Raw genomic sequence first — 22,794 nt, 5'->3', positions numbered from 1 at the left:
TGTGTGTGTGTGTGTGTGTGTGTGTGTGTGTGTGTGTGTGTGTGCGGGGGGGGTTGGGTTGGGTTGGGGGGGGGGGGGGTGGGGGGGTGTTAGTGAAGGGGGCAGGCAGACATGACTTGGATAATAAGCGTCATGGAATCTAATCAGATTTCTAAGAGGAATTGATTGTTGTGAGGCAGCCGGTGCAGGAGTGGGGTTGACAATAAGCTGAAATTTAAGTGTTAATTTTTATGCTAATCCTCTGGCATCTCTGTGTGATGCAATTTGGTCCAGCAGCCCCTCGACTTTGCGGCGCAGATATGAAATTGTCCCGTGCACAGAGAAAATGTCAGCTTGCCAGACCCTGAAAGCTTGTAATTTATTAGGTATGTTTCTATTAGTATGTGTCACAGTTGTTAGAGAGCCACATGCGCAGGCAGGCAGCCACACCACCTCGTTCTCTCCCTCGCTTCCTCTCTCTTTCCCTTTATCTCACTCTTTCTGTCCCTCTACCCTTAACTTGCCTCTTCCTCGTCTTCCTGTCACCAGCGTCTTCTGCAAGTATTACCGTCCACTTTTTTAGTACACATGCACAAGTACGCACACACACGCACACACGCACGTACGCACACACATGCACACACGCACACAAAGGCACACACCATGCTTGTTCTTAAGATGGTCTCGGCTCAGTGGCTGCTACACTGGGGCCTTAATGTATTATCATATATCGGGTGGTCCTTGCCCCCTGGACAAAAGGCTATTTAATACAATTTAATGACATTCCCAAAGATTGGCGGCGGTGGCGGCGGCTGGGAGGTGGGGGTGTGGTGGTGGGGAGAGAAGAATTTAAAAAAAAAAAAAGAAAGGCAGAGGCCCAGATGAAAATAGCATCTGTGTTTTTCATGGCTCACCCATGCAAACATTGCAGTGTAAAATGTGTGACTTTCCATCCTCTTTCTCTCCCTCGCTCTCTATCTGTTGCTGGCTGCAGAATCAAATCTAGTTGGGGGGCTTGATAAAGCTACAGATGAATAGACTTTCAAAATCACCTTCTATCAGGGCCTTGGCAGGCTGCCTAAGATATCCAGTTGTCCTCTTTACTCTTTTAGTTTAGTCAAATTAATAATGCAACAATGTAAAGATTCCGCCAGAGGGTCCATCAACCTCTATTCAGTAGGTGTAGGTGTATTTAAATTCTATATATAAAATGTTTCATTGTAACTGGCTACATCTGCCTTTCCTGTGCAGTATTCAAATTGCAAATCCATGCACAAGGGATTCACAGGAAATGTGAACATGATACAGAAGATCAAAGCCAGGGTATGTGCAAGTTTCACTTACAATGGGCAAAACAAATTGGGCCCGACAATGTCTCCTAAAAATTAGGTGCACATTTTTGAAACAGCAAATATGTATTAAAAGAGGTACCTTGAAAGTAGGATGAGCATTTATAGAGGGCAAAGTTAATATTGACATTTTTTAAATGAAATAGATCAAATGAAAAATCTTTTATTTATTTTTAAGATAGACAGCATGTAATCAACTATTACCATATTTTGGTTCTCTTTCCTAATGGGCATGTCACGGATTCTCCCTAATTCCACTGCCATGTGAATGGGTGTAAAACATTTGTGGGAGAAATCTTAAGAAAAATAAAATATTTGAATTCATAAATGATTGAGTACAAATGGAGGACCTCTCAAAGATAAGGTTACACCCCTGGCTGTACCTGAGAGACTTGGCCACTCTTTGTAACTCAAAGCATTAAATTAATATGTGTGATACTCATTTCCTGAGTAAATACAACAGTGGTCAATAGTTAAAGCTTAGTGCACCAACAGTATTGCAAGTGAATAAGCAGAACACGTCACTGTAGCCCCCATCCCGACATTGTCCTCTGGAAAACATGTTTCTATGCAACTCAACTGAAACAGAAAACACCTTTTGTAGGACATGTAATCGCTGGCTGTATTATCTTCAGAAGCTAAATATTTTTGAATGAATAAAGCTCCGGTTAGTAACCGCAGCCGAGTTGCCTGGAGGTTGTTGGAGTGGATGGTGGGCGTGCAAAGTGCAAAACTGTCACACCGATGAGAACGAGACCGGGGCTCGCATCCACAGCCCTGTCAGTGGTAATAAGTTGAAGTATCAAAAGTGCTTCAAGTAGACATTTAAAGATAATGCTTTTGCTTAAATTATAAAACAGTGTATGAAGTTGCTGTGCTTTTTAATGTTAAACCAGACCACAACCTTTCCCTAATTTGGCAGAAAACAAATATGTCCACTGGTAACATTTTATCGGTATTTTCAGTTGGAACATATTTGTGACAATAACGTTTCCTTCAAAACATATTTTCCTTCTCAGTTTAGTTGTATTAATAACCTAATTATTAGGACAGGGTGCCCCCCCACACTCATACACACACAAGCTATTAATCACCTGTTGCAACAACATTTTTTGAATTTTGATTAAACAGTGGAAAAGTCAAAAGTGCACTATATGTAAGTATACTATTACAATTTTTTTTCTCACCATCGTCTTTCTCAAATTTAATTTTTTTGCTTAAACCTAAGCACACATGCAATGTAGAAAATACAAATGCAGAACTTTGTGGACTGTGGAAATGTTGCCAGTGAATAGCATCAATGCAGCGGTTACGTTTCCTCATATTTAAACAGGAGGCGATAGGATTTCGCTTGATTAGTAATAAAACGCTGCTGCCATTACAAGCAGTAACCACAGGTGTCACCAAATGAATCAGAATCTTAAAAATCTTAAGAATCTTAAAATAAAACCATTAGTCAGCCCTGTGAAAGGCTGTCGACCTGTCCAAGATGTACCCTGCCTCTGGGCCAATTCTATCTGTAGTATATGCATATCTCTAAAGTAGCCACTATGCTGTCAAATGAATGGAGTCCCTCCAAATCATAGCATGAGATAAAACTACTTATAAAATTGAACTCAAATTAAATTTTCCCAGTAGTAAGTACTGGTAATCAGTGTTGGCAGAGATTCTCATCAGTAAGGAACAAGAATTGTATTCTCCTCTGCTGTATTTTTTCTCATCTCCCTCTTTATGTTTAAACACCGCTAACATCACTGTGCTCCTTGCTCGTGTATTGAGTGGTACTAGAAAGCCAGTCAAAACCGTACTCAGTGGGCCCAGAAAACACAGTGAAAGGTTTGGATGCAATTCACATATAGGTCAATTAAATGCAACAACATCTGCTCTCTCCCTACCATTTGCATATAGCATTCATATGTTAATGATGTCCCTTGTTTTTTTTTCACATGTGTGTATGTGCATATGTGTTTATGTGCGCTATTTGTTTCTCTCTGTGTGTATATTTTTTTCTGTACTTCCTCCCCTCCTCCCAGTCTCTTTGTATCACCAAACAAAAAGAGATGCAGAAAATTTGGATTCATACTTCCCTTTTAGAAAAAAACACAGATACGCCCGTCCTATTTTCACTTCCTCTCGCCTGACGATTAAAGGGGAGGTTAGACGAGTGCCACAGTTGTTCCATTGCTGTGCCCCTGATTTCGACAAGAAGCCCCTTTAACGGCAGAGAAGGCAAGGCCCTATCTCTTCTCCAAGCAGCTTAATGCTTTATAAATCAATGATGACACAGATGGACTAGCGATAATCTATTTAGAATGCCTCACAGCAAATATTGTTGTGCAGATGATTAGACAGACAGTTATTTTAACTCAGACCCCTAAACCCAATCTCCCGCTTCTCATGATGCTCCTCAGATTTATAGTGGTAATTTGGGATTTGATATTTTCGTTATATGAAATAAATTTGGCAAAAAAGAGACGTACAAACACGTAGTAATTAAAAGTGAAATCAAGTTGTGGCGGTGGGGTGTGTGTTTCTCTCTGTGCATGTGTGTTTAAGATAGTTTGTATGTGTGTGTGTGTGTGTGTGTGTGTGTGTGTGTGTGTGTGTGTGTGTGTGTGTGTGCGCGTGTGCGTGTGTGTGTGTGTGTGCGTGTGCGTGTGCGTGCATGTATTTGGGCAGCTTGAGGGACAAAAGACATGAGGAGGTTCTGGTGTCTGTGCCAAGGCCATAATAATAAGGCATGTTTCTTTAAAGAAGGGGGAGACAGACCTTTAGCTGAATTATATCTCCAGGGTATGTGTGTGTGAGTGTGTGTGTGTGTGTGTGTGTGTGTGTGTGTGTGTGTGTGTGTGTGTGTGTGTGTGTGTGTGTCAGACAGTCTGGTGACACAAGGGGGGTTAATGGCAATCCAGGATCTCTGCCCCTTTTCATGGTCGATGGGTCTCAATTTGGCGTGCAGGGGTGGAGAGGAGGAGGAGAAAGGGAAGAAGAGGAGGAGGAGAAAAGAGCTGAGGAGGAGTGCAAAAATGAAGTGGAGGTTGTCAGACGTGGCAGCTGCTCGGAGGCCCTGATAAATATAAGCCCTTATTGATCGGTTGAAAATGAAAGATCCCCGAGTGGCGTGCAGTATTTAGCTTCTTGTCTGCCTCACGTCAGCGGTGGCCTTGCCTTGGAGGGATAGATTTTCAGCTGTGCCTCCGGGCACCACAGCGAGCCAGCTTTGATTTCATCTTTAACCTTTTTCTGGCTGCATTCCCTTGACCTCTGCAGTGTCGCTTGCTGAATTTGTTAGATTTTCATCTCGACATTGACCCCCTGCCCCACCTCATCTTCCTCTTCCTCCCCACACGTCACTGTCTTCTCCATCCAGTCCACTCTTCACGTCTATATTTCATTATCACCTCTGTTTCTAATCTTTCCCCTCCACTGTTTCTGCTCCTAGGTGGTTCCAGTAAGCAGTAGTCAGTCGGGAGTGACAGCGAGAGGCCAGTTGATCCTGACAGACACGTTGGACTCCATTATGCAGTTGGGGTGTTAAGGTAAGCTCACACACAATTCATACCTTAACCCGCAGCAAATTGTTCTCGACTTGAAGATTTTTCTCATTTTTCCAAACCCTGTATGATATTTGCTTCTCACACTGTAAGGATAACAGAACAAGACACATACACATGAATAAAAGCACACAAACACTCACACACTCCAACTGTTCGTCATTCACTCACCATTTAGTCTTATCCCCAAAGGCACTCCGTCTTAAACCAAAACACACACACGCACACAGAGACAGTCACACAGCTACAGTACACTGCTTGCTATGTGCACAGACAGAACTTGTAACAATCTGGATTGTGATAATCTATGATAATCATCCACCACATGCCACCTAAAAACGCACATGGGTGGCATTCAACACCCACATTGGCACATTGCTTCCACGCATCTTGCCTCCCTCTGCTGCTCTCCCCAATGTCACTACCTCCAGCGTCAATGTCACTACTTTGTTCCTTATTTCTTTTTTATGTATGAGGAGGCTTGCACTATAACACACCGTGGAGTGGGAAATAGGAACGAATCTTGAACAATTTATGTTTGGCATTAGTGTAATTGAATCCCACTCATATATCAAAGAAAGAAAGTTGCGAGGTGTGGGTGATATAAATGCAAGCTAGGGATCCATGAAAAAACGGATCTGTCCCTCCTCTTTTCCTCGTCTTCGGAACAATGTCCCCCATCTCTTTTTTTATTCTCTCCCTCTCTCCCCTCCTTTAGCTAGATGGATGATAAATTCCCAGCCAGAGAGCCAGCAACAGCTGTTGGCAGACAGGCCTGATATGAGAATAGCAGCATAGGATGAGCAGGCATTAAAAATTAATATGCTATTTAGCCTAGGTGTATTTTAGGTATTTGACATTTTCATGTCCGGGACAGACAAAATTTATTCATAGTACAGAAAAAAATAATAAAATTAAAATAGGTAGAGAGGAAAAAGTAGAGGGAGGGGGAGGAGGAGGGGATAAGGGACACGTAAGGAGGATGCAGGGAACACTAAGTGGGGTGGAGGGAGGGTTTGGCAACACCCTTTATGTAGGTAGAAAACTAGAAGGCTGATAAAGTGGAAACTGTTGTCCAGCAAAACTCCTTTATTTCTATCTACTAATGGAGGAATCCCCTGAAAGATGAGTGGATGAAGGTTCAATATTCAGCCTAACACTTACATGTTGAAGACATGTTGATACAATATCCTCAGCCGAAAACCTGTGTTGTTCTCCCTAGCTGTGCCCATGTTTCATCACTTAAATAATTGCTAATGGTGCATTCACACCAAACGCAAAGCAAATTGTTCACGCGATGAGATTTCATACAAAGTCAATGCAAAGATGTAAATTTCCTGTCACTCGCCCCAAAGTGGAAATATTTGATCTCGAATGAAAAATGTGCGTGACACCAAAGGGATTCAGCGTTGTGGATGAAAATCACCGAACGCAGATCCCGGCACTGACCCAAGCTAGCAGGCCATCAAAACGGCCACTGTTCAGTCTGAGGTAGCACTGGACACGGCAGTCATCCAGACTCAGCTCCTGGAGAAGAGGGTGAGATTTTACCGAGCTCTGCGCACCTCTGGATCGATTTTGTGATCCCACACATGTCGGCGCTGGCTTCTCTGGTGTTTCCACAACAAGTACAATGCAGCTATTGTCACTTCAGCCGGTAGTTGCCCTCTTTTCTGGAGGAGAACTGGCAAATATTTTTGGGTTGTGTTTACTCATGTTGCTTGCGCGAGTACCCCGAGTAAACACAAATGATCCTGCGACCCAAACATTCACTTTGCATTTGGTGTGAACACAGCATAATACCCATATGGCAAATAACGTGTACCGAGACGTTACCATCACAAGGTCCACTGATGTTGTGTTTCTGAAGCTTCCATACACATCTCCTGGCCTTTCTCAATGCATGGAGTTGCCCAGTTGTCATGGAGATGGTTTAGGTGTGATGGAAGTATATAATTTAGTCACTTGATAATAGGTAGTTGTACATGGGGGAGGGGGTGACAGCCTGCATTATCTCTGACCAAAATCCCACACCTGGTTATGTCATAGTAAAGTAAGTGGAGCCTGTGATGAGATTTTCTTGTCAAACCTTAATTTATCGTTTACCAACGGGCAAGCTCGTGCACGTGGTGAGACTTGACACCAAAAAACCTCTATGGAAGAAGGTCAACTAAATGAATTGCTCAACCAAGCATGTGACACAGGAGACTGATGCACGCATTTTCCTTTTTTGAGTAACAGTCAATATCGGTTTATTTAAAGGTAGAGTAAGCTATTCTGGAAAAGGAAGTTGAAAAAATCCACCCCACCCTTCTATGCTCATTCAGAATCTCGCAGTTTAACTCTGCGGTCTCACTTCTGCAGTCAATTTTTGTCATTCATAGCAGTATTAGGGCATTTTTATTCTTCCGACCTCCTCTTTGGACATTTCTCTGCCACCTCTCCTTGACAGTGCAGCTAAATCGTGTAGTATACGATAGAGTTTAACTCCATGCACTTGTGGCACTTAACATTGCTGCTGCTTTCTGGTCTGCCCTTCCAATCATTACTGACAACTCTATATGGTGTGGTGACTGGAGGGTGTGGAATATTACAAAAAGGATGAGGGTTTGGTTTAAGATGATTTATCAAGGGTTTTGGAGGCTGATGTTAGAACAACGCTCTTTGTAGACATTTCAATACCAAGAAGAAGACTTGATGTGAAGACTATGTTTGTTCTGGTTGATACTGGACCTCTAGCAAGATAACAAAATGGTTGCTAATGACTCAATGTCCGTCCAAGAACAAAGAGCCCATAACTCAAGCCCAAATCTGAAGGTTTTATTCCGTTTTTCCAAAAAAAAAAAAAAAAGAATAACACTCAAATTGAATACAATTTTACAACAATTTGCTCAACAATATAAACTTTACATTCTGTTCAGTCATAAACATAATTAAATATATCTTCCAAAATACACCACACATGCAGAAATGTTGGCATTAATTGAAACCATGCGTTTTTATGTTGGATGTACTCTGGTCCTGAATCTCTGACTGCCAGGATTAAGAAGGCCCTGTACGGATACTGAGCCACTCTTCTGCCGTCAAACACAAGACCCCTGGTGGTCCAGACAGTAAAATGTACAAGTCCCATGCTGAGCCATGCTAGGACCTCTGTTTCTTTATCACTCCCTCTCTGCTTCTCTCACTGTCTCTGTCTCTCCCTCTCTCTCACTCCTTGGTGATTAATGGCTAATGCTGCTCTAGTACATCTCTATATCCCTCCTCATCCCTCCCTCGCTAATCGTTGTGAAATCTTAGACATGGCCTGGATTTGGCCTCCTGGAGAAAAAAATGGGGATTGAATGAGATTGCAGGAAGGGACAATTTCCACCTCCCACAGCATCCATATCTTCTGTTTTTTTTACTTCTGAATTTCTTCTTCCACATATCTTTACACCTTTACTCCCTTTTCATCAAGAGGAAGATTTGGGTCAGTCTGGTTGGGTAGAGACACTCTCATCCTCTTTACGACATCTGGGTACAATACAACTCTATTACGGTTTATGACACTTCAGAAAACAATTTTCTACAAATCACAATTTATGTCATGTCTAGGAGCAGCGTGTAATGAGTAGATAGTACAATGTTTTCTTGGGAAAATGGACAACAATTCATATTTCATTCAAAGTAAACTCTGACATCATATAATGTAAAAATATACATTTGGGCTCTATTTAGGCTACTCTATATACTGATTTAAGGTATAAAATGTAAAAAAAAAACACTCACCTGACATATAATATACAACACGCACTGAACACATTTTCAGTCAATTAATTAGATACAATAGGTTAATATAATTTTTACGTATTCCTTGCACTTGATAAAACACATATTTTGTCATCCAGAGAGATTTAAACTATGGTTTTTATTTTTATTAAATTGATTGAAAAGACAAAGCTTGAGGCATTAATGGACCAGCAAGAAAAAAAAGTGGTTTGCATGCCATCTCATACTATCAGTCAGCACTGTATTATTGATTCTGTCCCTGATCATGATATTGTTGTCAGAAACATTAAAAAAGTTCAGCACTTGACAAATTATAAGTATCAATCAATCAATCATCAATCAAATTTTGTTTGTATAGCCCATATTCACAAATCACAATTTGTCTCATAGGGCTTTAACAAGGTGTGACATCCTCTTCCCTTAACCCTCAACAAGAGTCAGGAAAAACTACAAAAAAAAACTTTTAGCAGGGTAAAAAGAAGGTAGAAACCTCACAGAGGACAGGACGACAGACATGCAATAGATGCCAATAGGATCAACCAATAAGTGACAATGGATTTAGGATATGTTGCCCTTAATACTTTTTCATAGTATTCAGTCTTTGAACTTGTCAAATGAAATCAACTTGATTGATTGTTCCGTATATATAGTCAGTGAAGGACCACTGTGAAGGGAAGATGTGGTTGAACTGACCATACTCTGCATGTTCAGTCAAATTGAAGCTGTTTGACAAAACCATCCTAACTCAATCTCCACTTAGCTGTGAATGTGATTGGCCTCTGGGATCTTTCTCCAGCCTTCCACTGATTTCATGGCAACCCTAACCCTATGAGTCAACTTCAATTAGTAGATAAAGATCCTGAGATGTGGTAAAAACCTAAAGAAAAGACAGTAGGTGGAACTTGAGTTAAAGTTACTTTGTCAAACCATTGTTTACAAGGTCAAGAATAGTTTTCACACTCAAATTGATTTAATATTTGTATAGCCTAGTGTATAGAAAACAGGAGTGGATAAATAGATTAAATGGCTGACAGGCCTAAAATGTGGTGTAATCACAAGCTCATTGCAACCAAAGAACTGTTGTGACAGCATCACAACAGAGCAACATTAGTATCACTTCTCGTTGTCTTTATTCATACCTCTGGTTCAGCAATTAGCCCTCTACCAGCTCTTTCCTGTTGCACCCTCATTGTCTGCTAATTATTTTTATTTCCTTCAAATTTTCTTCCTCTTTCACCCTCCCTCACATCTTTTCCCCTCAGTCCCCACTGCTTCCACACTCAGCTGAAACTTCCTGTCGCCATATAGCGCAGCGCTTCATATACGCTGACTGTTATTACCTTGGGGAACGTTTAGCAGCTTCGTGTTTAACACCATAACCTCCGCTACATTGGCAGTGGCAATGGAGAGAAAAACCTGGGAGGTGGAAACTAGAGACGGCTTGTGTTAGGCGAGCGTTCGACTGATCACTACGATAAAAATGACGAGAGAGAGAGAGAGAAAGAGAGTATGTGACAAGACTGCTTGATTTCAACCTATTGGATGATCAATGATTCTTAAGGGGAGGGATAATTTCTTGCGATATGTCTCACTACAAAGTAAACAGAAATCAAAGCCCTTCAAGCTCTGAGACAAAAGCACTATATGAAAGAAACTATCTTAACAACACCTTCATTTCTGCTCTTTTTTCCCCCTCAGTACGTCCCATTGATTTCACGTAACTGGTGTTAAGTGAAACTATTTGAAAAACAATGGATCCACTTGACTTTCTGTCTCAGATTGTCTCCCAGTATAGTCAAATAAAACCTCTAACAAACCTCTCCTTTGCAGTACTTGTGTTTTTACGATTCTTAATTATCTTATCTGATTCTTTTTGATAAGCACTCGACACATTGAAGTTAAATTGAGGCATCAAGTTAAGTTTTCTCCCCCTCTTCCTGGCAGTTCACAGTTTGTGTTGGAGTGTGGTTTTTAATGTTTTCCAACGGCCAATATGCCTTTGGCTCTGCAGCCTCTTGGTAGATTACTATCAGTCCCGATCATTCAAATACACCCAGCCTCCCCTGACTAATATATTGTACACAACAACGAGCCCCCGCCTTGCCCCAGCAACCCTCACTGCTCCACACTCATTCCCCTTCTCCCTGATAGGGATCTGTGGACATTGATGTCTGTCTCATAGCAGTTTTAGAGGCGCAGGGGGCACAACTTGACAGATAACAGGACGACTATCAAAGGAGTCAAAATCGAGTCATGTCCATGTCCATCAATGTGCTGTGATGAGCGTGCACAGGAGAAGAAGTGCACACACGTGGACAAAACACTGACAGCAGCTCAGGGAGAGACGGGGAAGGACTGTTAGATGATTACCAGAAGAAAAAAAAAGAAGTGTGTTCAGGGGGATTGGGCTCTGAAGACAGGAGCGCTTTCTCACACACACACACACACACACACACACACACACACACACACACACACACACACACACACACACACACACACACACACACACACACACACACATATCCATCCGTTCAGGGAGGTTCTTTCTCCGTCCCATCCTCCTCCCAGGATATCAAGTTGTAATTGATATATGGGCTTGGCTGTCTCTCCCCTCCTCACTCACTCATATACGTGTGTGTGTGTTTAGGGCGACTTATCTAGATTTCACCCGTGATTCTTCCTATTGCCCACTAACCAGCGACTTCCCCCAGCGGGATGGACAGAGATGGATGAGCTGAGGAGAAAAAAAGGAAAAAAAAGGTCCATCATTCCTCAAAAGGCCTAATGTGTTATCAAAGTAACTTCCAGCGTATTAGCAACAAGAAGCCCCAACCCCCTCATATCCTCTGCCCCCCCTCCCAGCGCCCTCCACCTCCCTCTCCTCCTTTGTGGCGTTGCTCGCTCGCCTCGGCAAGCTTCCTGAATTAAACTGCCGGTTTCCTGTTCTTTTATATGCACGGCCACATCTGGGGCGCCCGCTCGCAGGGCCCCGCCGCTTAATAACAATCACCTTCCCTTTCACTCGGCCCTGATTGTTTCTAATTCGCCCTGACAGATAGTAGCTGACAAGCCGCCCGCACCTCCCTCCCTCCGTGACCCGAGCTCACTCAGCACACTTATAAGGCCTGTCATTTTTAATATTTGATTTTCACTTCGTAAAAAGTTATGTGTTTTAGAGCTGCCACAGCCACCATCGCCACCCCCCACCCCCTTCTCCCCAGTTGTATGATGAAATCTGTATTTAACTGAAACCACGTAGAGCAGCCATTCCTCCCATCCCTCTCCTTTCTCTGTCCTTTCATCTGTTTTTTGAGCCTCATGCTCTCCGTCTTTCTCCCTTTTTCATTAAGCGTCCTTCTTTCTTTATCTCTTTCTGCCGTCATTATTTCCAACTTCTCCTGTCTTTCTGTCTCTTTTACTCAATCTCTTGCTCTTTCTTATTTTTTTTAAGACAAGTGGTGGGATTGTACAGACTAATATGTAAGCCACTCTCTAACCCACAGTGAGCCACCTTTACAGTCACATTCATCCAGGCGTATATAGGACAAAGCCACACGGTTAAGAACAGAGCTGTGTGTATTGACAAATAACCGGCGTCCACATCCATCCGTCAGACATGCAGCTTACTGGCTTCCAGCTTTATTTGCTTTCCATTGATTCCCATTATAGGTATATGGAGCCATGTAAAATGCATATCAGGTAGACTGATCATTAAATGAAAGAATAGATTCATCGACAGGTTGATGGATGACATTTTGCCGAGCGTTCCCTATAGACTTTCAATAAAAACACAATTTGGAGCTTAAGACAAAGGAAAAGAGAGGCGTGAAGCCATCTAAGACGGAGAAGGAGAAAAAGCAATGATTAGAAGATGGATTTACAAATGCATGGCAGCACGAAACACATCTTCACTACCAATGGGCATTAACACAACATTGGCACGATATAATAAAACACATAACCCCAGAACTAGAGGATAAAATAAAATATGCACCGTCATTCATATTCCTCCATAATTTTTTTGTCCTTAAAGATCACTTTTTGGCATTTTGCTTTTATTTGACAGTTGATATAGATTGAAAAATGATAGGAGACAGTTTGAATTTGGCAGGGAATCAAACCAATATTCATTGTCAGACCGTGCACAAAGTCTTGTCCCAAGGGGCTGAATAGGCCTTTAGGCCTGGAGGGGCCTCTTCCTCTTACAGACTTGTAGTTTTTTGAGCAGCTGAGCAGGTTTTCCAACATCTAGAGAGTTTAATTCAGAGGCTTAATACATTATTATTAAATATTTGAAATGAGCAAATGAATAAGTTTGGGCTTTTTTAAAAAGCATCGTTATATTACTTGAAATTAAGTTTTACTTTATAAAATCATCTGCAAAAATGTATCCATTTTCTAATCTCGTACCTAATGGGTGCCATCCAAGCTGTGCAATACACACTACTTCATCACCAGCTTCCCCCTGGTCCTGCTTCCATCTATAACAAGTAAATGGGTGTAAAAAGGGCACAGAGGACAGAGCATAAAACCAATTAAACAATAAGATCCATGAGTGACTTGCTGAGTAGCCAATCAGGAGCTCACACAAGGGAATCTGTGGGTGCACAAAGAGCACGACTCTCACGCCACAAACCGGGGATTGTGTCCAGACTTTCGTCTGTGGCAACAAAAGCTCTTAGTTTAAAGTTTTGGAAAAATTGTGGTTTTGATTGAATGTGAATAAACACATTGTAAAGACGAGAACTTTGCTGTTGTTGCTTTGTTGTACAGAAACATTTTAGGAGACAGGTTTATGGCATTGGCCTTTCTCCCTTAAAACAAACCAAGAGTGATCATATTTCAGCAACAAACAACTTGTGCTGCCATTTCTCTTATCTCAAACCCTGCCACAACGGTCATGTCATATTCACAGCACAACAAATAAAATATCATCGGATCACTATATCATCCACCAACTCTGCAATCACGTTTTTCCTGTCATTGCAATCAGCCTTGTGCACCCAAACACTGTCTAACAAACACACTCCCCCCTAACCCAGCCATCAAGACATACTTCCATTTTGGGACACCGAGGTGCCTGGGGCGTACCCACTGCCATTCTCCGTCTTTACCCGACGACAAAAACACAACTAATTGGAGTACCACTGCATGTTTTCACTAAAGGCACAATTTAATTACATTTGAGCTGGGAATGAGTATTTTGGGAATGTCTGTATGTTCATTCAAACAAATGGAGCGAATGAAAAGCAATATTTGTTTTGCTTTGATTAGCAAATGGGCAGGGTAATTTGTTAAGGAGAAAAAGAGTGAGGGCAGAAAATCTCTGTTTAACCCCCAGCTTTCCAGCGGTGGATTGCTCACACACACACACACACACACACACACACACACACACACACACACACACACACACACACACACAGACACACGCACACACACACACGCACACACACACACATTTCATCCCCTCCCTAAACATGCCCCTTCCATCCTAAACATTAATGAACTTTTGCTCCTGGCTTTTTGACTCTGACGTCCCTCTTCTGCTCTCTTTTTTTTGTCTCTTCCCCTCTTTTTGTCTGCCTTTCTTTCTCCATGCTTCTCAGTCTCTGTCCTGTAATCCTCCTGTTCATAAATCCTTTATTAATAACTCAGTGAATAATGTAAAGAGTATTGTTTTCTCCAAGGTTGTATTAATAAACATGAATGAATTTATTTGTCTTCACCAAAGCATGATTAATGCACATTAATGCCTGGATATAGCTCACTCTGCCCTGCATCATCAAGCACACATCACCCACCCCCACGCTGTCACTCCTACAAAAAAAAGACCTATCAACATTAAATATTTATGGCATAATATTAATGGTTTGTAAAGAAAATAACAAGTTATTAATCCTCTGATTAACAACTGATTAACCTTTTTTATTAAACACGTGATCCGTGCATCATCGACTCTGGATATGTCGACTGACTGCACTGCAGAATAATTATTTTTGTGTCTTTTCTAATTGCAAAAATCGCCTGGCTGAACTATATGTGTGAGCGTTTCTTCCTCTCGCTCTTTTGCTTTGCAAAGACACACCACTCACACTTGTTCAAACAACATAAGATGTATGTAGCCCGAGATCACGGTGAAGGATAAAGGAAAGGAAGAAAATAAAACACACAAACATAACTGGCACATTCTTTCACATCGAGGGAGAACAAGAGCTTCGCCTAAATTTAGCAGCAAATCTTTTTTAAAACAATGGGGTTTAATTCACATATCCGTTTATTCTGCAGTCACTGGCATGGGGTGGGAAAGTGGAGTGAAAACACAGCTGAAGGACAAAACATTTTCTCTCCTCCTTTTTTGCCTCTGTTCATCTCAAAGCTATTGTCTGTATTTTTAGTTCTTGTCAACTGAAAGACAATTATGTTATGTTTTCTGACATAATGGTACTGACTTCCGATTGGAGACAACTGAATTAAACACAATATGAATCTCTCGTGTGAATCTCTAGTTCAAATCCAAATTATTTTTCAGTAGTGTTTTGAAAACAGTACAGTGAGTGTTTAGTCAAAAGTTAAAGTGCTCATAATTCAAATGTTTGGATTAGATTTTAAATATTTTTTTCTTATTTCAATTTTAACTAGTGTGCTGTATAATCTGTAGAATCAAAAATATTTGTTGCATATGTAAAATTGTATTCTTCAGTGTAAATGGTAACTGCATCTATCACACAACTGTAGTTACATAAAAAAGTACAGAAGAAATATAAGTGCAAATACTGGTTTGTACTTATATGTCCATACCGTAGGTTTTGAATATTTAAACCAGATGACGACTGACTTACACATTCTGTTAGTGCCAGTCATTTCTTAAAGCGTACAGCCATATTTCAGCTCCTATTTTTCCAAATTAACACCCACCTTAAAATCCTCCCTTGTAAACCTAGTAGCTGAGAAGGAGGTTCCACTACTGTGCACTGCGTTGACCTCAGGACGGCTTGTTGTCAGACATGTAGTGTAGTTCCGCTGCGTTACTGTCATGCTCTGATTTTTACAAAAGCAGCTCTAAAATGCAGCAGAAGCACTCAGAGTTCATAGGTTGCATGTCTCACAAACAGCTTGCTGCCATCTGTTGGCTCCAGAGTCGGGTTGATCTGGTAATATAACAGCAGTGTCCCCTGTTCTTGACCTTTCACTCCAGCTCTTATCCTCCAGTGAGTGTGCACACCTGAATAAGAGGAATGGTGGGTTTCTGTGCTGTAACTATTAAAATAAAAAATTCAGTGAGTTTAAAAACCATTGTGGATTTTTGTTTCATTATTATGCATTAGCTATAATGAGCAAGTTTCAAATCTCCCCACTTGCATGAATTGGGAACTGGTTGTCATTAGTGATTTAAGTTGTTAGAACATGGATAGAACATTTTCTGGGCAGACTGTGGAAAACCCCTGGTATTATCCTTTTAAGTGCAGTACTTTGGTAAATGCTCTTAAATATCAATCAATCAATACAATTTTATTTGTATAGCCCATATTCACAAATCACAATTTGTCTCATAGGGCTTATCAAGGTGCGACATCCCCTGTCCTTAACCCTCAACAAGAGTAAGGAAAACTTACCCAAAAGACACTTTTAACACAGGAATAAACATAGAAACCTCAGAGAGAGCCACATGTGAGGGCTCCCTCTCCCAGGACGGACACAGATGCAATAGATGCCGCGTAAATTCTATCAACCACTGTTATTTTAACTTCATGAGTTTAAATCTCAGGCCTTATTTTTCCCCCAATATCCATCACATTGTCATTTGGCCAGACGGACTTCATAACATTACATTTTTTGTTGTTCTTGCTTATGTGGAGTTGGTTGTTTGTTGAAGTTATGGGACTCCATTTCTAAGCTATAATGAGCTTGTGTTGCACACTGTTGACTCAACATTTGAATTCTTCCTGAACATTTGTCCTAAGCTCTTTACATAGAAATCAGTCCGTCGACTGTTAAGGGCAACAGAGATTCTCGCATTGTCAGTTGAAACGCAATTAATACATGTAAATTACCTAACACTCTTTTTTTTGCTGCCCTGTATGAAGGGATATGTGTGTTGGCTAACACTTGTTGTGAATTTTTGTCATGCTTTGCCTTATGCTATGCCTTGCCTCAGTTCTGTCTCTCAAAGAACATACTCTCTGTGTCTTTCCATTTCCTATTCTTTCTCTTTTTTAATTGTCTCTTTCAACTCCTGCCATCCTGGGAATCCTCACAAAGCAGTAACGCACCCGAACTGAAAAGAAAAAGAAAAAAAAAGTACCTCTGAACTTGCTTTTAGTGCTGTTTGTCCTAATTACAGATCATTTTATCACTGTCAAAAAAAGATTCTAGTCTTAGTGTAATGTTGCCCTGGATGCTGATCCTGTTAAAGTTCAACCCTATTTTACTGTCCTGGAACTCCTCCTAAGACCTGGATTCATCACATCTATTCCCCATGGCACTTTACTCTGTCTCTTCTGTTCTCTACTCTCTTCAAATTTCCTCTTTTCTCTCCCTTTTTTCTGAAGACATCATTTTTTATGCTATCATCAAAATGAATTAGTCTGATCCCAAAATATGCAGAGGGACATATGGTTTGGCCCAGTTTCTGAGAAGTGCCGGGTTCAGTTTTTGGTCATCCCTGCAAAAATGGTGTCTGTGTGTGTGTGCGCACGTGTATGTGCACGCATGTGTGTGGATATGTGTCTGTGTGTGTGTGTGTGTGTTCAACCATTCAGGGCCGTTTTTGGAGGGTATTTATAGTCTGCTCACACAGAGGTGGACTTCAGTAATTAAGAAAGCAGTAAAGGTGGCTAATTCTACTTTTCCAATCAGTTTTTTTAATCTGTCTGTTCTTGAATCACAGACACATGCAGACACACTTATAGAGCGACAGGTACATGAGCTTTAAGCCTCTTATGGCTTCTTGCCTCCATGCTGTGCAGACACAACACTGTGTCAGTAAAGAGGTTTAGACATGGTGCGGGCCTTCCTTAATTACTGGGGGATTGCTAAGTAGATATGGCTGTGCTTTCACTGCAGTAGGTGCTGGGTCAGTGGCAGACTATGGGATTAGCTGCACTGTCTAGCTTCACAAAAAAGTGAGCAATATTTTTCCTAAAGAAAAGGAAGAGCTTCAGTAAAGTTGTAGATGACAGGAGAGAGTTTACCAAGTGCACCGGGCCACTGAGTCCTCGTTGATTGCCTTTCATTGATCCCACGTTATAAGATTGGTATGGGAAACAACATTTACATACAACTAAACTGCAACAGATAAAGTTTTTTTTATGAAACATAATTGCAACCGGAAAAGGGTGTGTTCATTCTTTTACAGTATTTGTGTCTTTTTTCCGTTGTACACAATGAGGAGAAAGCATTAGCAGCCACATGCGACCACTGTGAGCAAAGAATGTGGCACCCAGGGTCTTTTTTTCAGAGTTTAGTGAAAATAAACTGATAAAAATGTAACTTTATTCATTCAGTAAATACGTTGCTTCTGAACACAATAGCCAGCAATTATGCTTACACTAATATATGTTGTTCTCACAGTGAGATGTAATACAAAGGCCACTCAGTAGTTCTGAAAAAAGTTAAAAAAATATATATATAAGTACATGAGACTGGTGGGGGCAAAGAAAGGAGGAAAAGGGTCATTAAATGGTTTCATGAGTATAAAGTTGTGAAATATGAATCATATGCTTTGGGTCATAACTCTTGAATAGCACCTCTTCTCTAAGAAGGTAGAGAAGAAGACTCTATTTTGTCCTCACTCTGGAGCTCAGTGGTCTTCACTCCGCTGTGCACACTTTAGATTTGTCACAGAACAAATAGAGATGCCTTGAGTGCATTCAAAACACTCCAAACTGTGGTGGGTTTTTGGTGGGAGGAAGACATTTTTGCCTCCTTGTCACCAACGTTAGTTTGGACGCACCATCACAGGAGTTTCGTGACAGCCCAGTGAAGGCTGCTTTGTTTGCCTAAGTCGTCTCCATTCCCTTTAATGAGCCATTATGGTTATGTTTTGTCTCATTCGTGTTCATTGGCTGGTTGAGTTTCTGAGACGGTGAGACAGAGGAGACAATGGATAGGGGGGCAGCAGTGGTGGGGGTAGACCCGTCTTCAAAACCTCCTAGAAGGGTTTCAGGAAAGAGAAGTGAATGGAGAGATGAAGAATTGTTCATGAAATGTACCAGTAACAGCTTAAACACCACCTCAAGATAAAAGTGAGATTCAAGGGAGAGTATTTGGGCTTTGACAATGCATATTATGATGCATATTGTGGACTTACATAGTAATACCATCAACCAACAAGTATAAGGACCAGTTAAATCAACCGTGGCCTTACTGTGGCATTCTAATCTGGATATCTATGCTTTGTATTTCCACTGGCTCTCAAGAACCGTTGAACAAGTCGAGCGAAAGAGCAGTAGATAGCTCCTTTAACGCTTTACCTCGACTGAAGACCTTTCTATCATCTGTCTTGTTGCTCCTAAACGTTTTCCAAATCAAAGCCACAGTCTTGAAGCCAACTTTTCCAGCACCTTCCCCCTCATCCTCTTCATCCTCCTTCTCTTTTGTCTCCCTCATTTGCCTGGAGGTGCGAGGAGCTTCCTCTACCCAGCACGTGGTAAACTGTAACAGAGCGGGATGGAACGTGATGGGATGTTGAAGGGGGGAAGATGAGGGGAGTTGGGTGGCTAAGCAGACACTATGACAACCCACCTGTCAGCAGGTACTCAGTATAATTGGTGAACGAAGGCCGCAGGATAGTAGCGGGGCCCCTTCTCTTCTCTCTGTCTGCTGCTCTGTTGTTTGTTTGATGGGTATTTGAAGTTGCCAGGTAGTCGTTGGAAGCTTGTTCCTTCCGTGTTTGGTTCGCAGAAAGACAGAGGCTAACCAGGAGAGAAGAAAAAAAAGAGAAGGAAAGAACACATTTTAAATATGAATCACTATCCAGGTAAGTTCACTGAGAGTGATTCGTCAAGGAGTTGACAGTGCTGCTTGTACTTTTCATTTTAGATTGTGAATGGATGAATGTATTTTTCATCCATAGTAGACTCTTCCTCCTCTCTCAATGCCAATTCCAGCCATCAGGCTGTGTTTGCCCTCTAATGAAACATATTCATCTTCATCTCGCGCTCTCGCGGTTCTCAAACTCACTTTACAGCATAGTCAATTAAACCCTTAGGGGCCACTCTGTGCATAAAAGGATATATAATGCTTTGACATTTCAGTGAGTCCACATTAGGCACACCCATAGAGCATTCTGCTATGAGCTCGATGAGAAAGAGTCAAAGCCAAGCCTAGAGGTAGAGGAAAGCCAGTCAGAGGGATTGGGTCTCTTATAAGCTAGTTATCTCTTAGGATTCAGTTACTTATGCTGATGTAATAGGGCAATTGTAAGCTGATACTGAAGTCTTTCTGTGACCCCTACACTGGCTCTTGTTCTCATATTAGGCTACCTAATATATATTAATGCATATATAGTGTAACAATAGCCTTATTAATAAATAACTCAAATGGTCTCAACTTGAAGAGCAGTCTATCAGTGTTGTAGATCATTATATAGAACTTTTGAATTTCAAGAATGTCCTTTAGGGACAGTTTATGATCTTGTGTTTTATCTAAATCTGTGATTGTTTGCTTGAGCTGGTCCCCCCCCCCCCTAGATGTTCATACAGTCATTGGAACAACTGGGGTCAGCAGTTTAACGACGCAAAGCCAGCTTCAGGGCTCTGTATGTGTAAGTGTGTCTGCTACAGGCTTAGTTGATCCTGCATCTCGGTGGCATGAAACAGCTTGACAGGGCCAACTTGTCCTTCAGGCTGAACTTCACCCCCCCATCCTCCCCACCCCCATTCTCCCACTTACTTGTGTGTATTCAAGTGCAAACATCACATGCCTCTCTTGAAGTCAACTCTGTACTCAGGTCAAGTGTTCACTGAAATCAGAAGTTTAGATTGTAGTTTTGATATTATTGTTGCATCCAATTTCATTGCAGGAGCTTTCATTTTAAGTGTGTTGACAAAGAGTTTGTCTGTGTATACTTACAAGGAATTTGTTGTATTTGGGTCATCTAGATTTACACTGGGCACATTTTCCTCAGTGTACCAGTGAAGATATGAAGGTGTAAGGAGTAAAAGATCAAGGAGACTGTTGCCAATGAATCATTAAACAGAGAAAGAGGCTACAAACATGGTCGTGATTCTAATCACAATGAATTACGTCCATGTTGTTGATTGATTGATGATCTAATGCCACAATCCATGATTGACATCTAATGCCAACCCTGTCTCCTACATTTAAATCTTTCAAATTAGTTTTTTCAATTGTGTTGAGGTGGGAAATGTAATCTCTGCCTGCATTAAGTTCACTGGCAGCTCCTTTTGTTTGTGTGTGAAGCTCACTTTTAATGTAGGTTCATGGATAGTAAGTTATTTCCCAGTGTGATTGGCCTTATAATAACACTCCGGTGAAGTCGCTGCTCCTGATAATTTGATAGAACTTTCGAATTTTTAAGAAATGTTCTTCAGGGACTGTTTTTTTAACTTAGTGTTTTATCTAATTCTGTGATCATCTGTGTTGTTTGCTTGAGCTGGTCCCTCCTATATGTTCATACGGTCTTTGGAACAACTTGCAGTGTAATGACGCAAAGCCAGCTGCAGGGCTCTGTGTCTAAGTGTGTGTGTAAGTGTGTCTGCTAGGCTTGCAGTTGATCCTGTGTTTCGATGGCATGAAACAACTTGACAGGGCCGACTTCTCCTTAAGGCTGAACGTCACCCCTTCCCCCTGCTAAAGCTGCTCTGACCTGGGGGCGCTCACTTGTGTGTTTATTCAAGTGCACACATCACATGCTTATCTTGAATTCAACTCTGTACCCAGTTAGGTCAAAAATGTGAACTGTCAGTGATTTAGATTTTGGTGTTCTTGTTTAAGCATCACATCAAATTCTTTTCGTTTTGAGAGGGTGATGACAAAGTGTTTGTTTGTTTTTGTGTTACTTTGGAGATTTTCAATTTGGATTGGTTCATTTAGAATTACAGTGGGGAAAAGTTTGTCAGTGTACCAGTAGATATACGAAGGTGTATGGAGTAAAAGATCAAGGAGAGTGTCTACATCTGACGCCAGTGAATCTTTAAATTGAGACGGGCGAAAAACATTATCGTAACTCACATCACTAGGATTTTAATCCATGTTGACAATTCCACTTAATGCCTACTCTCTCTACTCTATTTGTTTTCGCAATTATGTTGTGGTGAGGAGCATAATCTGTTTGTGTGTGAAGATCTCCATTTATGTGTGTTATGTTATATTTAGATAGGTGTACAAAGTGCAGGACTTGGATTTCGGAGATCAGTGTACTTATCGTGAGTCCCAGTTGTGGTTAGCCATACGCAAGAAAAACCTCTTGTGGTTTATATTAAACGTCAGTACTAAACATGTCCTTTCTTGTGATTTTGTCTTTTTGATTCCCATTTAAAACAATGGACAAACATGCTGAACCTTAGAAACCACCTAACAGTGAAAATGACAATAGAAAGTGTGAAAGGAAATTTATTTATTTATTTAAGATTAAAATTTAACTCATATTGAGGGATGATTTGAAATGCACTGCATATTTTTATATGAAAACAAGGCCAGAGTGGTTTATTGTGTTTGTGTAAGTGAGAGAGCAAATTAATATGCAAACAGTCTAGTGGTTCCTCAACGTCATCACGACTCAGAATATCCTTAATTTCTGAAGTATCTCCCGAAATCAGTAGAAATACTGTGTGCACAATAGGGTGCAATATAAGTTGATTGTATTGTTAGTAAATCAAATAACCAGTCAGATTAAATCGAAACAGTATTTTCCAATCTATTTGACTATTAGCCTTCCAGATCCCCCAATGATTCCAATGGTCAGGAAATAAAATGTGTAAATGCTTTAAATTTACACAAGTAGGAAAAACACAAGTAATATAATGTGTATTTTTTTATTTTAAAGTACACAATTTAAACACAACTCTGTCATTTAACGATATGATTACAAAATCAAAATGTGCCTTCCACTTCCTCCTTGCCTTCTCAGTTGGCCATGATGTTTACTGAACATTGTGCATTTGGGTGCAGTC

The 22,794-nt window shown here is 41.0% G+C and overlaps 1 protein-coding gene across 1 annotated transcript in view; it reads left to right on the top strand.

The window, feature by feature from the left end:
• The window catches only part of znf536 (zinc finger protein 536), a 195,931-nt gene that overhangs the window by 71,004 nt on the left and 102,133 nt on the right, over nt 1-22,794 (top strand). The window contains 1 exon segment of the mRNA XM_034578747.1: nt 4,771-4,867. The gene's annotated coding sequence lies outside the window, so the exon portion shown is untranslated.

Source organism: Hippoglossus hippoglossus, chromosome 3 (assembly GCF_009819705.1).
Source record: "Hippoglossus hippoglossus isolate fHipHip1 chromosome 3, fHipHip1.pri, whole genome shotgun sequence".
NCBI lineage: Eukaryota > Metazoa > Chordata > Actinopteri > Pleuronectiformes > Pleuronectidae > Hippoglossus > Hippoglossus hippoglossus.
Note: the sequence above shows the minus strand (reverse complement) of the source record. Positions and strands in the feature narration are given on the sequence as shown.